The following is a 16,333-nucleotide window of genomic DNA, read 5'->3' as shown; positions in this document are numbered from 1 at the left end:
TTGAATAATCGATACAAAAAAAAAAATTCGATAAATGTTGTGCCCTTTGTGTTAAAAATAGCATCATTTTTTTCGATCCCGTTTGAAAACGTTTGCCGCCTTTCGACTACGGTGGACCAAACGCGCTGAAATAATTTTTTTTTTATTCTGCTTTAAATTGCCCCCCCCCCATTTTGGGGAGTCTGGGCCCCACACACATACACATTAAAAACCAAACTCATACAAATGGTCACCCATCTGGTACTGGCCAGCCTCAGCTTAATAATACATTGAAATTTTCGTCACTGAAAAATAAGTTTTTTTGGCCTGTTTGGTCTTCCATAGATTTCTTCTTTATAAAACGCAAACGTAAACAGAGTCGATCTCGACTCTACATGGACGCGAAATATCTGGTTACCTATATGAATAAGTGGAATTATTTGAAATTCAGGTACTTATATTATATTTTTGCATATTCTCTTAGAAAATCATCCTAAATCTTAGTTAGACATTAAATAAATAAATTGATTATTTCAAAAACCTTTTTTTTTTCTTAATATTTAAGTACGTTTTTTGTGCAAGACAAAAAAATGTCAATTGTTAACTTTTGGGGAAAATTTAACATTTAAAATTTAATTAAAAATAGTAGAAAAAGTTTTACATAATTCTGTTTTCTATATGATAAAATTCAGGGTTTTATCTTTCTGGAAAAAAAAGTTACTCAGAAATAATGGATTTTAATAAATGTAATTTCGTTTTAAAAAACAACAACAACTTGATTTTGCGGGCATTTTTGGCGGTGCCTATATCAAAGGCAAGATAAGTTACTTTTCTGCCAAACTGGATATATTTTTTGTGTTTTTATTCAATGTAACATATTTATTCAGCTCGAAAAACATACAGTGTTTACCGATGTATTGGAAAATTCAAGATGGCGTCTCACACCCTCTTTAACACCGTAAGTATGGAAAAGGTGTTATAAATAAAAAACTATACAAAATACTATTAAAAACCTGCCGATTATATGTCAACCTATGTCACGGTAACATATATTGAGCGAATTTTTAACAGTATTTTATCCGGTTTTTTATTTATAACATATTTTCCCACACTTACCATGTTAAAGAGAGAATAAGACGCCATCTTGAATATTCCAATACATCGGTAAACCCTGTATGGTTTTCGAGCTGAATAAACATGTTACATTGAATAAAAACACGAAAAATATATCCAGTTTGGTAGAAAAGTAACTTATCTTGCCTTTGATAACATTTATTTGTTATATATTTGTTTTTGACAACTTTTTCGAAGCAGTGTACAGTAATACAAACCCAAAACGTGTATAGTTTTCGGGTATGGTGAAAACGAATATATACTTCAAAAGTGGCGCAAAGAATTAGATTTCATGATATGAGGAAATTACTTTTTCCAAAAGTGGGGATCACTATTTTACATAAATTTAATGAGCGGTACTAGTGCACTTATTGATCCATGCTGAAATAATATTATTTTTTTAATTATTCTTAACATGGGGAGAGGAGGGTGTTTTGTACCGATTCTGTACTTTAACCTTACAATTTAATAAAAAAGGTATCATAAAACTTTAATTAAATTTGAATATACTATTTTAAAAATAGCGCGGGTCAATAAGTGCACTAGCAACAAATGAGCACCCACTTTTAGGCCACACGGTAGTAATTGGGGGGGGGCTGCCTTACAGCTGTTTTGGTAAATTGTAACTTACTTTCGACCTTAACAATCACATGACAATTTCTATAGGTTTTTTGTATGCTGAAAACAAATATCCCATTAAACTTTGTCAAAAACAAGTCGTTTTCCAAATATTATACAATGTAAAGAATTGGCTACCACTAATAACATAAGGAATTATACTATTTAATGATCAGAAAACTACTTTGCAGTAAAAATATGCATATGCTTACACATACAGAAATGGTCACCACTGATAACATAAGGAATGACAGGTATCTGTATACAATTTTTTCTCTTCTGTTTTTAAATGTCCTCGGGCTTCATTGAAAGATGAAATTAGAAAAAACTTTTAGCTCAACTCACTAGGTTGTCATAAAGTGAGTGCTCATTTTACGTTAAATTAATAATGAAAAGTGATACCCCACTTTTTTTAAAAAGTACATTTTTTTTCATATCATGGAAACTATTTCTTTGCACCACTGTTAAAGCATATATTCGCTTTCAGTCCCCCCCCCCCCCAAAAAAATTATAAAAGTTGTAATCGTGAAATGTTCTGTTCGTTTGTTTAAAGAATGCTGATAACTAAAGAAACTTATGCTGTATTTTTAACTTTTCTCAAAAATACATTCAATAAACCTTACAAATTACTTTGACTAAATTAAAAAATAATCATGATTCTTAAAAAATTAAAATATTACGGTTCTGAATTTTTTAGATGAGAAATGATTCTTTGTATTTTTTAAATTATTAAGACTACCTTTCTCATCTTGAGTGTCATTTATTGTGCAAACATTGTAAAAATAACACTTAAGATGAGAACAATAGTCCAAATGATACGAACAAATCACAACGTTTTTTTTAGCACGTTTTTTACAGGCATTTTTACATGTATTTTTTACATGTATTTTTACACGTTTTTTTTTCATGTATTTTTTTACATGTATTTTTTACACGTTTTTTTACATGTATTTTTTATATGTATTTTTATATGTATTTTTTACATGTATTTTTTACATGTATTTTTTACAGGCATTTTTTAGATGTATTTTTACACGTTTTTTTCATGTATTTTTTACACGTTTTTTTACATGTATTTTTATATCTATTTTTATATGTATTTTTATATGTATTTTTTACATGTATTTTTACATGTATTTTTTACATGTATTTTTTCCTTGCAATATCCATACTTAACTTCTGTTTTGAAAAGTGAAGATGATTTAAAATTAAATTATTTTGTATTTTTGGGGACACTAACTTTGATAGATAAAAATGAAGTTATTATAAATGAGGCTTTCATAGGTAGATTTTTTTACACAGGCATCACCACATTATCAAGGCCAAGAGGCCACTCGAGGATAAGGGTAAAGAGTGTACAGTAGAAATTGGACAATATAGTAATCAATTCGGTAAATTTGTTAACTTATATGGAACGGCTCATCAAGAACTTGTTTACGTTAGACTTGAAGACAACCATATTATAGTCAGCCGTAAAGCAGGAAAACGGAAGACAATTCCACAGGCGTGCAGTTCTAAGAAAGAAGCTTTGTTCATGGAATCTACGTTTAGGTTTAGGCACAGATAAAGAGTGGGGGGAACTATTGACAGTGTTTTCAGCTAGATGATTGTTTCTTGTGAAAGTTTGGCAAGGGGGGATCATAGACTTAAGCTCAGTCGAACACTTTCCATGAAAATAACGATAAAGCAGAGACAAACTCGCAACATCTCTTCTGTGAGATAGAGGTTGCAGGGAAGAGAAAACGACATCTCCTACGAGGCTACAAAGTCTATTTTGAACTCTATTAAGGCAGGACAAGTCCTTTCTAGCAGCTCCTGCCCAGATGTGGCAACAGTATTCCATCATTGGACGTACCTGGCTCTTATATAGATAGAGAATTGCATCAGCAGTGAGATATCTACTGAATCGATAGAAAGATCCCACAATTTTTCCAGTGGCTTTGGCAACAGATTTGATGTAAGTGTTCCATTTAAGATCAGGAGTAAAGGTCAAGCCCAGAAGCTTGTCAAAACTTGAGGCCTCCTGAAGACGAGAGCCATTCATTTCAATTAATGCCAGATGTGGATCAGAATATTGAAGATGTAAAGAGAGAAGCTTGGTTTTAGATGCATTAAAAGTAACCAGCCACTCCTTTCCCCATTGTACCACGTGCTCAAGATCAGAGGAGAGAGAATCAGAGAGACCTTGGTCGTTTACTGTCTTAGATGTGGTACCATAAATGGTAGTGTCATCAGCATAAATGTCTACAAATGATATAAGGATGTTATTTGGAAGATCATTAATGTAGATCAGGAAAGGAGTTGGGCCCAGAATGGACCCCTGAGGGACCCCAGCATTAATACTGTGAGCTTCTGATTTTTGCCCCTCAACTACTACTCTTATGAACCTATCAGAAAGAAATGATTTAATAATTGAGAAGACATTTCCAGCTATACCATAGCTAGAGATCTTGTGAAGTAAACCTTTATGCCATACCCTAACAAAGGCCTTAGATATGTCAAGACCAATTGCCCTAGAAAGGTTGCCTCTGTCGAGAGATTTGCTAATCCTATGCGATATAACTGTAAGCACATCTGCTGATGATCTAGCAGAACGGAAACCATATTGAGTGTCACTAAGAAGGTTATTTTCTTTAGATGGTTGATTATTTCTGTATTTAACACAGATTCCAGCAACTTACTCATGACACACAGGAGACTTATTGGCCTGTACTGAGAGCGATCACCTGAATTCTTAAATACAGGGCATACTGATGAGATTTTCCAGAGCGATGGGAAGCTATTTTCCTTAAGACAACGTTTAAACAGTTTTGTAAATATGGATGCTCGTTCTGGTTGAAGTTTTTTGAGTACTATAAATGGAATACTGTCAGGGCTGGTTGTTTTACTGGAATCAAGGTTTTTGATTAGCTTGGCAACATCATGTACAGATATATGTATATCACATAGCGTGTTTTCTGATACAGGAGGAAACATTGGGGGTTGGCGACGTTGGTCGCAAAGGGTAGAATATAAAAGATTGATGTATCTCTTGTAGAGCGATCTCATGTTGCTTATCATCCTAGTATATTTTACAAGGCATTAATATATTATGTAATGACAGGATCATATATCTATTAATATATTATGTAATGGCAAGATCTATCTATCTATTAATATATTATGTAATGGCAAGATCATGTATCTATTAGAGAGCATGGTGAGAATTTCATTTAACTCACATTGAATCTGACAGCCACCAACATTTAGTTTATGTATATATCCCATGACTGTTCATTGTTCCCCACTTTTAACTAAAACGTTCTACTTTGCTGTTACTTTGTGGTGATAAAATAATGTGCTCACATCATGAATGTTGAGGTCCTATAATACCTTCTTCATCACTTTGTTAATATTTTTGGACACATTGTCTGTAAACAGTTGGAGTGGTGCCCCAAATTTGGGGGAAATTTCATCCAACAACAGATGAACCACCATTTCAGCCTCATTTTAAGAGATCGCAAAAACCTTTGGCCAACCTCTATACATATAGATGAACATCACTCTCATTCACTAACAGTAAGGTTAGAGAAACATTGAAAAGCTGTAATATGTGGAGAGATTGAAAAATCAGTTATAGTGGAATATATATAGATGGAAAAGGGAAACTATAAACACTTATAGGATGAAGTACATAATTATACATTAAGAAGAACAGTGAAAAGTAAGGTGTCTTAAGGAAAAAATAAGCTTTAAACTATCTTGAAATACCAAATTTAAGGCAACAAAGCATCTCTAATCGTAATTGTTGTTGTTTTAGATTAGACAACGTAACATCAAGTCCATATTCCTCGATTTCCTCTTAATGACTCAGGAGTTCACTAATCTCCACCTTTCTGGTATATCTAATAGAGAAATCGGCCACAGATTGAAATGTGATTAGATAACCATATGAGTGACTGCAAAAGCACGAAAACTGGCAGTGTTCATGACGCCCCTAAATCTAGTCGTCATAGAGTTACTTCTTACAGGGAAGACAATGCTATCTAGATTTGCAGCGCCAGAAACAGATTTGAAACGGTTTCCCAAATCCAACAACAGTGTAATCTTGTTAAAAAGTGTTCTCTTTCTACAGTTAAGAACAGATTGAAGGCATTTAAGTTGTGAGGCTCTGTTGCAAGACGCAAATCAATGATTACTGTAAAGAACAGAAAGTTCCATCTGGACTCCATCAGATACTTTGAAGATCATGACTTCATATTAGTCAAAAGTGATTTTTAGCAATAACCGCGAGTTCAATAGGCAAGGCACTCATGGCAGGCAGTGGGTCAGTCAAAGGGAGTATGAAGAATTTAATCCTAGGTGCAAAGTTTCAATACTGCAACGTGGGTGAGTATTAATGTGGCGTGTTGTTAGTACCTCTAGTTCGCTTGCAAGGTCAAATTAATATGAACAAATATAGAAACCAGCTAATTATCGAAAATGTTCAAATTATTGGCCATTGTTGTCCATGAACAGCTGACAGCGCTCATTGGTTGAATCGAAAACGTTCCTAATCAGTTCAATTCGTATGTTAGCACATCTTCTTTCAATGGTTGCTTTCAACTCATTAATTGTAGCTCGTTTTGTGGTGTGAACCCTGTGTTTAACATGCCTCCGCCCACTCAACTCTGCCTCCAAAAAGAGAAAAATCCAGGGTGGGGGTCAAATCCGGTGAGCGTGGACAGTACTCGATACTTCCTCTTCGCCATTCTTTATTCATAAACATCTCATAGCAAATTGAGATAATTTAAAGAGCGTATACATTTTATTGGGACACCCTGTATAGAAAAAAAGAAATGTTTAGTTGAAAAACGTGAAAGGATCGCAAGTAAAATTTAGATGATAATCTCATCTTTATGTAGGATAATTCTCCCCTTTACGCAACTGACAGTGTCAAGAGGTTACTTGAAGGGCATGATCTTTCATGTTTGAATTGGCCTGCACAATCTCCATACCTCAATTCTATTAAACATGTATGACTTTACATCAAACTACAGCTACATAATATAAAATTAATACGGGCAGAAATACTTTAGTTTATTGGCATGAAACGTCTTTTTTATGCCCTTCTGACCAATATTGTTATCATACTGCACTAGCAGTTTTTTTCTATGATGTAACGGTACGTATAACCTTATCAATAGTTCATCGTTGGGTTTCAACAAGTAATACACTATCTCGTCTATCACTATGAATTGTTTTTGTTCCATTTTAGACGGTTTACTGTTCTTCATCCGCATCTTTCAATCTAAAAATTTCCTTATCTGCTTCTTAAATCTACACTCGAAAACATAGGACGTTCAGGCGATTTCTTCTTGTATGATACAAACTGTTTTGGCTCTAAACAATACGAGTTTATCGTATCTACCAAGTAATTCCTACCATCTGTTATATACAGCCATACTCAAAAGGACCACATCTGTATTTTCCTATTCTGTATAGGCAAGTTTAATAAATATTCTAGCAGTCTGTGATCAGTATGGATAAGGAACTTTGCACTATGCAAATACTGAATCAACTTATTAAGGCCGTAGTGTATCGTGTATGCTTCTTTTTCTATAGTCGACCATCTCGTCTGCATATCACTAACTTTATGTGATAACAAGTAAATTGTTTTTTTAACTGCTTTACCCTTCCTCTGATCATAGACAATTTGCTACAGACATTCCTCAAATGCATGATTGGATGCATCTGTGTACAGTCGGTTGTCCTTTTCAGGATCAAGATAAGCATAAGTTAAACCATATATAAGAGTATACCCATATATAAAATATAATATATAACAGTATAACAATATATAACATAATATATAACAGCATAACCATATCTGCAAACGTTGTTTTTAGAAAAACATCAAAGTCAGACTGTTGATCCATTGGAACCTTGTATAATTTCTCTTCAAACAAAATAATGGCTTCATTGTCTCGGAAAATTTTGATATTGATGAAATCTCTAATTGGGTTTCAACAAGTAATACACTATCTCGTCTATTGTAAGATTTGGCTCTATACCCTGTTCACTTACTTTGAACCACAGATACTGTACTTCTCTCCTAGAAATCTCACACATTATGGCTTTTAACCTGAGGTTGTGCTTATGTAAACTGGCTTCTACCCTATCTATGTGATCTAAGTGACTTTCCATCGTATCTGAGAAAATTAAATAAATTGCATAAACTGGCTAGGACCCTATTTATATGTTCGTATCTGAGAATCTTAAAATATCATCCAAATATGGTAATGCATAATCTTGCTATCCCTGTATAACTATGAACATTAATTACTGAAAGACCCTGAATGCATTTGCAAGTCTGAGCAGCATCACGTTAAATTAAAATAAACCCTGGTGGCAGGTGAACACAGTTTTCGTTTTATCGTCCTTACTTAATTTAACCTGCCAGTACCCTTACTTTAGATCTAATTTTGAGAAATATTTTCATCAATGACAAATAACTGAACTAAGAAATTAACTGAACTAAGAAATTAACTGAACTAAGAAATTAACTGAACTAAGAAATTAACTGAACTAAGAAAAAAAATTAAAATATAAAAATACTTAAGTAAATGAATAGAAAATATATGTAAATGGGTAAATATATATATATAGATTATTTTATTTTATTCAATTTATGTAATATATACAATACACACACACACATATATAAATATATATAAATATATATTTATATAAATAAATAACTATATATATAATTATACATTTATATAAATAAATTTATATATTTATATGTATACTAGCATTTCAGCCCGGCGTTGCCCGGGTGTTTGGAGGTGTATGCTGAGCAAAAAAAAAAAAAGAGTAAATTTTTTTTTAATTTGACCCCTATTAAGACCCCTTAAAATGTATAGTTTCGGGCTCAAATCACTTTATTAAATTAGATCCAGGTTCAATGAACCTATATCTGAAATTTCAAGTGTCTAGACCCAAAATTGTCGGAGGAGTTTGGTAGAGTTCTTAAAGGTCAAATCGTTGAAATTTGACCCCTTAACAGCCAAATTTCTGGCTGACACCCGTCACATCGATTTTCACAAATCTCAGTACCCGGTATTTCAAATTTCGAGTCTATAGACTAAAAATTGACAGAGTTATTGCGTAGGGAAATGTACACAGACAGACAGACAGACAGACAGACACGTTCATTTTTATAGATATATAGATAGATAGACAGATAGATGAAACAAAAATATATACGTATACATAAATATATATGGAAACGTAAGCTTTTTACGCAAATATTTCGCAAGTATAAATCATGTAGAATATCTGCATGAATATAATTACCCGTAATAGTTAACTAAAGGTGATCACCCTATAAGAAAACTGAAAAAACTAATAGGGAATTAATTAAAAATGAATGTTTAAAAGAATATGCAAATTAGTTAGATCTTTTGCTAATGAATGCAATTCGATAACTCATATATAAGAAAATTGTATTTTCTTTTTAAATAAATAGAAAAATAGGGTTTTTAATATGAATATCACTACACACCAAAGGAATACGGAATTATAGGTATTCCAAACTTTTAATGAAAATAAAACCAAATATTAAAATAGAAGTTATAACTTTTGGAAAAAAAAGGCCTTACAACTTTTTTCTTTCTACTTTTATTGCTTTAATGGTTTTCAATACTGGAGTCTCAGTATGAGCTCATATTTCCAGTATTAATACGCTTCTCCAGCGTATCGATTCAGCCCAAGAAAAATCTCTATTCATCTTCAGCAAGACATCAACTTCCAACTTGAATTCTTGAGGTATTTTTATTCCCTTCAAATGTTTTTTCTTTTGTTCATCATTCAACATTACCAGTCACACTACAGTAAGTTATTTTGCAGACCCTTGTCAATATGTATGTAGATGCTGGTGTTTTAATGTAAATTTTCTTAAGTTGTGGTTTAGTATAACAAGGGTGTGGAGATTCTCTGTAACAAAGAAGTCTTCTAGATAGACTGACTTCCTATCCCTAATCTTAATCGAACGAACCCTTCTACAATTCATTGGGACCCATTAGCTGTTCCTAAACTAAAGTTTTCATCAAATAGTTAAATCCCTGTCCTTTAAGTCCTTAAAATTTTTTATTACTCTGCTCCTCTATCCACCAGAGCTCTATAATTCTTATCGAAAAGGAGTTTGATACGCCCTTGTTTTCTTGGATATGCTTCCTGCAGAATCTCTGTATATGGCCCAGCTCGCCACAATAACTAATATCTAATTATCTACCTGCCTATTTACTTATCTTTACTTCATGTACTAGTCCCTTACTCCTCTTTTATGTCTCCATATCTTTGGCGACTGGCTGGACCCATAGCCTCAACTAGAATCCACTGTCTCATGTGAAAAACCTTCATGGGATTTTCTTCGTACTCCTTCCTTATGTCGAGCCAGATCTTCCATTTAACTTTTGCTAGGGCCTTCTGACATTTTTCCTCATCCACTACTCTGGTCACCCTGAAATACCACAAGGTTTCAATAATCCACCTCCTTTTTTCCACTGTCTCTTTTATTTCCCAACAGCACTATTTTCCTAAAAAGAGATTTCTCTCTTATTTATATTGTTACTGACACAACTGCCTTTTTTTCAATAGTGAAGTCAATCCCAAATAGTCTTATTGCTTCTAAATCAAAGTACATCCTAACCCATTTTTCTTTAGTTGTGGTATAGTATGACACTTGGCCAGAATAACTGATATCTAATTATCTACCTGCCTCCTTACTTCTCTTGTTCTATATACTAGCCCCTTACTTTCTAATTGGTTTCCTCTTTTATGTCTGTCTCCGTATTTTGGGGACTGGCTGGACCCATAGTCTCAACTAGAATCCACTGTCTCATGTGACAAACCTCCATGGCATTTTCTCATACTCCTCCCTTATGTCGAGCCAGATCTTCCATTTAATTCTATTTAATTTTTGCTAGGGCCTTCTTATAAATCTTGTGGCTCATGTCTCATCGCAACCATCCTCGTCTCCCTATCCTTCAAGTCTACCCATGTTAATCTTTCATTGTTTAACATGAATTGTCTGACTTATCCCCTTGTGCTAGTTAATACTAGGTGTACAGTTTCAATGATGCAAGGTTCAGTTTTGATGTGGGAATTATTAGTGTCAATGGTCAAGGGCCTATATTTTGCTTGCAAGGTCGAATTAATTAACCAAAGTGTAGTACTTACCAACGAAACAAATGCCCACGTGTTTGTGCCTTGTATAGGCATGCACAACAACAAAACTTGGGTTTTTATAAGCGGAGGTCTCGAGATTGTCAGGAATCTACAGGCGCATGCGCAAGAGAAGGGATTGAGATAGTGGTATAAAAGGCAGGTCGAGTGAGAAGGTTGTTGTCATTGGACGTTACTGTGATGCGTGTGTTAGCAGGTGATTAAGAGGCTGTTTTTTTTTGTGTGTCAAGTCGCGCACCTCGGTGAAGATCGTATAAGTTGTGCACCTCGGTGAAGGTGAAGGTCATACAAAGTATATTAATATGTTGACTGAGCATTTTCTACACTACTTTAACCAGCTATTGGATGATAATACCCTCTTCGTGCAGGACAATGCTCCATTCACACAGTGGGCAATGCAAAGATGTTCCTTGAAGAGAATGATTTTTTTTGTGTATCAAGATGGCTTTACGAAGTTCATTTTTGTTGAATATTGTTTGCTATTTCGATAAACCTTTTTTGTCATCCATCCCCAAACATTTTCAATTGGATTCATGTCCGGTGAGCATGAAGGATGTCCCAAGGGATGGACTCCATTTTATTATATAAAGCTCAAGGTCCGTCTTGCAGTGTGGATTGCAGCATTAACCTGTTGGAATAACCATCCCCACACAAACGATGACCCTCTTTCATCAAAGATGCTTTTTGTAGCATGCTAATATAACCAGCTGCTATCTGACGGCCCTGCACCACCTGGAGCTCCATCGCCCCATCTGTAAGAAAAGGCACTCTATACCATTACGGACCCTCCACCACTATGATGTGTGGAGAAAATTTTAAGGGGCATGATTTTGTCATGCTAATATCGCTGAACCCATCAGAACCATCTAAATTGAATTTTTCTCATTAGAAAACAGGACTTCTTCCACTTCTTAACGTCCCAGGTTTGGTATTCAACTTTCTGACGTGGAAGCAATGGAGGAATTTGTTTACATTTTTTTTTTACCATGCCTTTCTGCTGTAGGTGGCGTCTGATGGATTGGACTGCAATCAACATCTGTAACCACTGTAATTTGACTAGAAGAAAGTCCTCTGTCATTCATAACAACCCGTCTGATTCTCCTACTCAATGCAGGAGAGATTTTGGGGGCCTACCAAAGTATTTTGCTTTTCCATAATTCTCAGTGTTCTTTAGAAAGTTGCAAATAACAGTTTTACTGCGATTTACCTTAGCTGCTATCGCTCATTTTATACACTCATTTTATTTTGAATTTAATCAATAATCAATGTTGTGGATATTTTTAATAAAAATCCAATTTTACCACATGTATTTTATTTTTTCAAATTTATTGTATATTTTCAGAATTTTCAACACTGAAAAGAAACCCACTAGGAGATAAGGACTTTTCTTCATTGGTGATCGAAAAACTGGGAAAATAATTTTGAATTCCTTCAAAGAAATTTATTCAAGTTAGAATTATTAGGGTGCTTATTATCATACACTCAACTCCAGATACTTTTTGTGGAATCAGATGCAATCAAGCATAAGCGATAAACCAAATTATTTTGAAATATGTTGTTCTTCTTTTGCGCAGAAGTTTGCATTATAGATTCATATAAAGAAACATATGGAAGACAAACCACATTCTTGTGAAGTGTGTGGTTCTTCTGTCGCGAGGAAGTAAAATGTGTTGAATCATATAACCACACATACAAATAAAAGACCATATTCTTGTGAAGTATATAGTTTTTCTTTTGTAGAGAAGTCAAATTTGATGCTACATATGAAAACACATATGGGAGACAAACCATATTCTTGTGAAGTATGTGGTTCTTCTTTTGCACATAATTCAAATTTGTGGAGTCATATGAAAACCCATACGGGAGAAAAACCACATTCTTGTAAAGTATGTGGTTCTTCTTTTGCATGGAAGTCAAATTTGTTGAGTCATATAAAAACACATACGGGAGATAAACCACATTCTTGTAAAGTATGTGGTTCTTCTTTTACACAGAAGTCACATTTGTTCAATCATATGACAACACATACGGGAGAGAAACCACATTCTTGTAAAGTATGTTGTTCTTCTTTTGCACAGAGGTCACATTTATTGACTCACATGAAAAGACATACGGGAGAGAAACCACATTCTTGTGAAGTGTGTGGTTCTTCTTTTGCACAGAGGTCACATTTGTTGAGCCATATGACAAGACATACGGGAGAGAAACCACATTCTTGTAAAGTATGTGGTTCTTCTTTTGCACAGAAGTCACATATGTTGAATCATATGAGAACACATACGGGAGAGAAACCACATTCTTGTAAAGTATGTGGTTCTTCTTTTGCACAGAAGTCAGCGTTGTTCAGTCATATGAAAACACATACAGGAGAGAAACCACATTCTTGTGAAGTATGTGGTTCTTCTTTTGCATGGAAGTCAGACTTGTTGCGTCATATGAAAACACATACGGGAGAGAAACCACATTTTTGTGAAGAATGTGGTTCTTCTTTTGCACATAAGTCAACGTTGTTTGATCATATGAAAACACATACAGGAGAGAAACCACATTCTTGTGGAGTATGTGCTTCTTCTTTTTCACGGAAGTCACATTTATTGCGGCATATGAAAACACATACAGGAGAGAAACCACATTCTTGTGAAGTATGTGATTCTTCTTTTGCACAGAAGTCAAATTTGTTGAATCATATGAAAACACACGCGGTTGAGAAACCACATTTTTGTGAAGTATGTGGTTCTTCTTTTGCATGGATGACCAGTTTGTTGACTCATATGGAAACACATAAAGGGAAAAATTAAATGTCCAGTGTAGCAGCAAGTCCTGGGCACATTACCCTGAAAGATCAGTTGGAAATGACTTCTATACTATACATTACTATCATGTAATCCCTACAGCCACCTATCTTAGAAATTCTGCTGTGAAACCTGACATACTTATCTATATAAATAAAACAGTACATGTGTGTGTGTGTAATATCTAACATGTAAACCCTAAAAACTACTTGTCACACAGCACTGAAATTCTCCAGAAATAATATTCATGCACTAAGGATATATATATATAGTGAGTTATATCTTTGTTTACATACATGAATAGCACGTACAGACATCGGCAAATTTAAACTTATACAATGTACATTAACCACTATCCGACATTATTTTGGTTAACGTGCATGTGCACACTAAATACAGAATACCATATTGCACTAGAACGCTAGATATTTTGACTTAATTCTAGCTGATGAGAACTCATTTTTTGTATTAATAAAATAAAATAATACGTAAATTTTACTCACGATTTTGAATTTGTAAATACAAAGACAAACTTCTATCTCCTTTTAAAGATTTCATATTAATTTTATTTCAAATATATTTTTAAGATTTCATATTTACTTGATTTCAAATCTGCTTGATTTCAAATATATTTTTAAGATTTCATATTTGATTTGTAATATATTTTTAAGATATTTTTTCTTGATTTTCAATATATTTTTAAGATTTCATATTTACTTGATTTCAAATATATTTTTTAAGATTTCATATTTATTTGTTTTTAGGATTTACTATTTGATTTCAAATATATTTTTAGATTTCATATTTACTTGAGATTAAATATATTTTTAAGATTTAATATTTACTTGATTTCAAATATATTTTGAAGATTTCATATTTACTTGATGTCAAATATATTTTTAAGATTTTCTATTTACTTGATTTCAAATATATTTGTAAGAATTCATATGTACTTGATTTCAAGTATATATTTCAGATATCATATTTCCTTGATTTCAAATATATTTTTAAGATTTGATATTTACTTGATTTCAAATATATTTTTAAGATTTAATATTTACTTGATGTCAAATATATTTTTAAGATTTCATATTTACTTGATTTCAAATATATTTTTCAGATTCAAGATTTATTTGATTTCAAATAAATCTTTAAGATTCCATATTTACTTGATTTCAAATATATTTTTAAGATTTGATATTTACTTGATTTCAAATATATTTTTAAGATTTAATATTTACTTGATTTCAAATATATTTTTCAGATTCAAGATTTATTTGATTTCAAATAAATCTTTAAGATTCCATATTTACTTGATTTAAAATATATTTTTAAGATGTAATTTATTTAATTCAAAATATCTTTTTAAGATTTCATATTTACTTGATTTCAAATATATTTTTAAGATTTCATATTTACTTGATTTCAAATATATTTTTAAGATTTCATATTTACTTGATTTCAAATATATTTTAAAGATTTCATATTTACTTGATTTCAAATATATTTTTAAGATTTCATATTTACTTGATTTCAAATATATTTTTAAGATTTCATATTTATTTGATTTCAAATATATTTTTAAGATTTCATATTTACTTGATTTCAAATATATTTTTAATATTTCATATTTACTTGATTTCAAATATATTTTTAATATTTCATATTTTCTTGATTTCAAAGATATTTTTAATATTTCAGATTTAATGGATTTGAAATATAATTTTAAGGTAAAATTTATACTTGATTTTAAATATATGTGAAAGATTTACTATTTATTTGATTTCTAATAAATATTTAAGGTATAATATTTTCTTGAGTTCAAATGTATTTGTAAGATTTCATATTTACTTGGATTCAAATATATTTTTAAGATTTCATATTTATTTGATTTCAAATATATTTTTAAGATTTCATATTTTCTTGTTTAAATATATTTTTAAGATTTCATATTTACTTGATTTCAAAAATATGTTTAACATTTCATTTTTACTTGATTAGAATTATATATTTTTAAGATTTCATATTTACTGGATTTCAAATATATTTCATAGTTATTTGATTTACAATATATTTGTAAGACTTCATATGTACTTGATTTTAAATATATTTGTAAGATTTCATATTTACTTGATTTTAAAAATACTTGTAAGATTTCATATTTATTTGATTTCAAGTATATTTTTAAGATTTCATATTTACTTGTTTTCAAGTATATTTTTAAGATTTCATATTTACTTGATTTCAAATACATTTTTAAGATTTCATATTTACTTGATTTCAAATATATTTTTAAGATTCCATATTTACTTAATTTAAAGAAAAAACATATATTTGAAATCAAGTAAATATAAAATCTTTAAAATATATTTTGAATAAGAAAAAATTAAATCTTAAAAATATATTTGAAATCAAATAAGTATATAATCTTACTAATATATATTCCTGAGATTTAATATTTACTTGATTTAAAAAATATTTTTAAGATATATTTTCTTGATTTCAAAGAGATTTAATTGATTTGAAATATATTTTTCAGGTTAAATTTATACTTGATTTCAAATATATTTTTATAATGCCATATTTACTTGATTTCATATATATTTTTATAATGCCATATT

The 16,333-nt window shown here is 31.6% G+C and overlaps 1 long non-coding RNA gene across 2 annotated transcripts in view; it reads left to right on the top strand.

Moving 5' to 3' along the window:
* The window catches only part of LOC145270955 (uncharacterized), a 110,781-nt gene extending 96,571 nt beyond the window's left edge, over positions 1-14,210 (top strand). For both annotated transcript variants that reach the window (XR_013865631.1, XR_013865630.1), the window contains exon 2: positions 12,263-14,210. This is a non-coding gene — a long non-coding RNA (uncharacterized LOC145270955). The remainder of the gene's footprint in view (positions 1-12,262) is intronic.
* Positions 14,211-16,333: the final 2,123 nt, after the last annotated feature.

The sequence above is a fragment of the Euprymna scolopes genome, chromosome 46 (assembly GCF_053919585.1).
Source record: "Euprymna scolopes isolate OS-2025 chromosome 46, ASM5391958v1, whole genome shotgun sequence".
Lineage (NCBI taxonomy): Eukaryota > Metazoa > Mollusca > Cephalopoda > Sepiida > Sepiolidae > Euprymna > Euprymna scolopes.
This window is presented reverse-complemented; position numbering and strand designations above follow the sequence as displayed.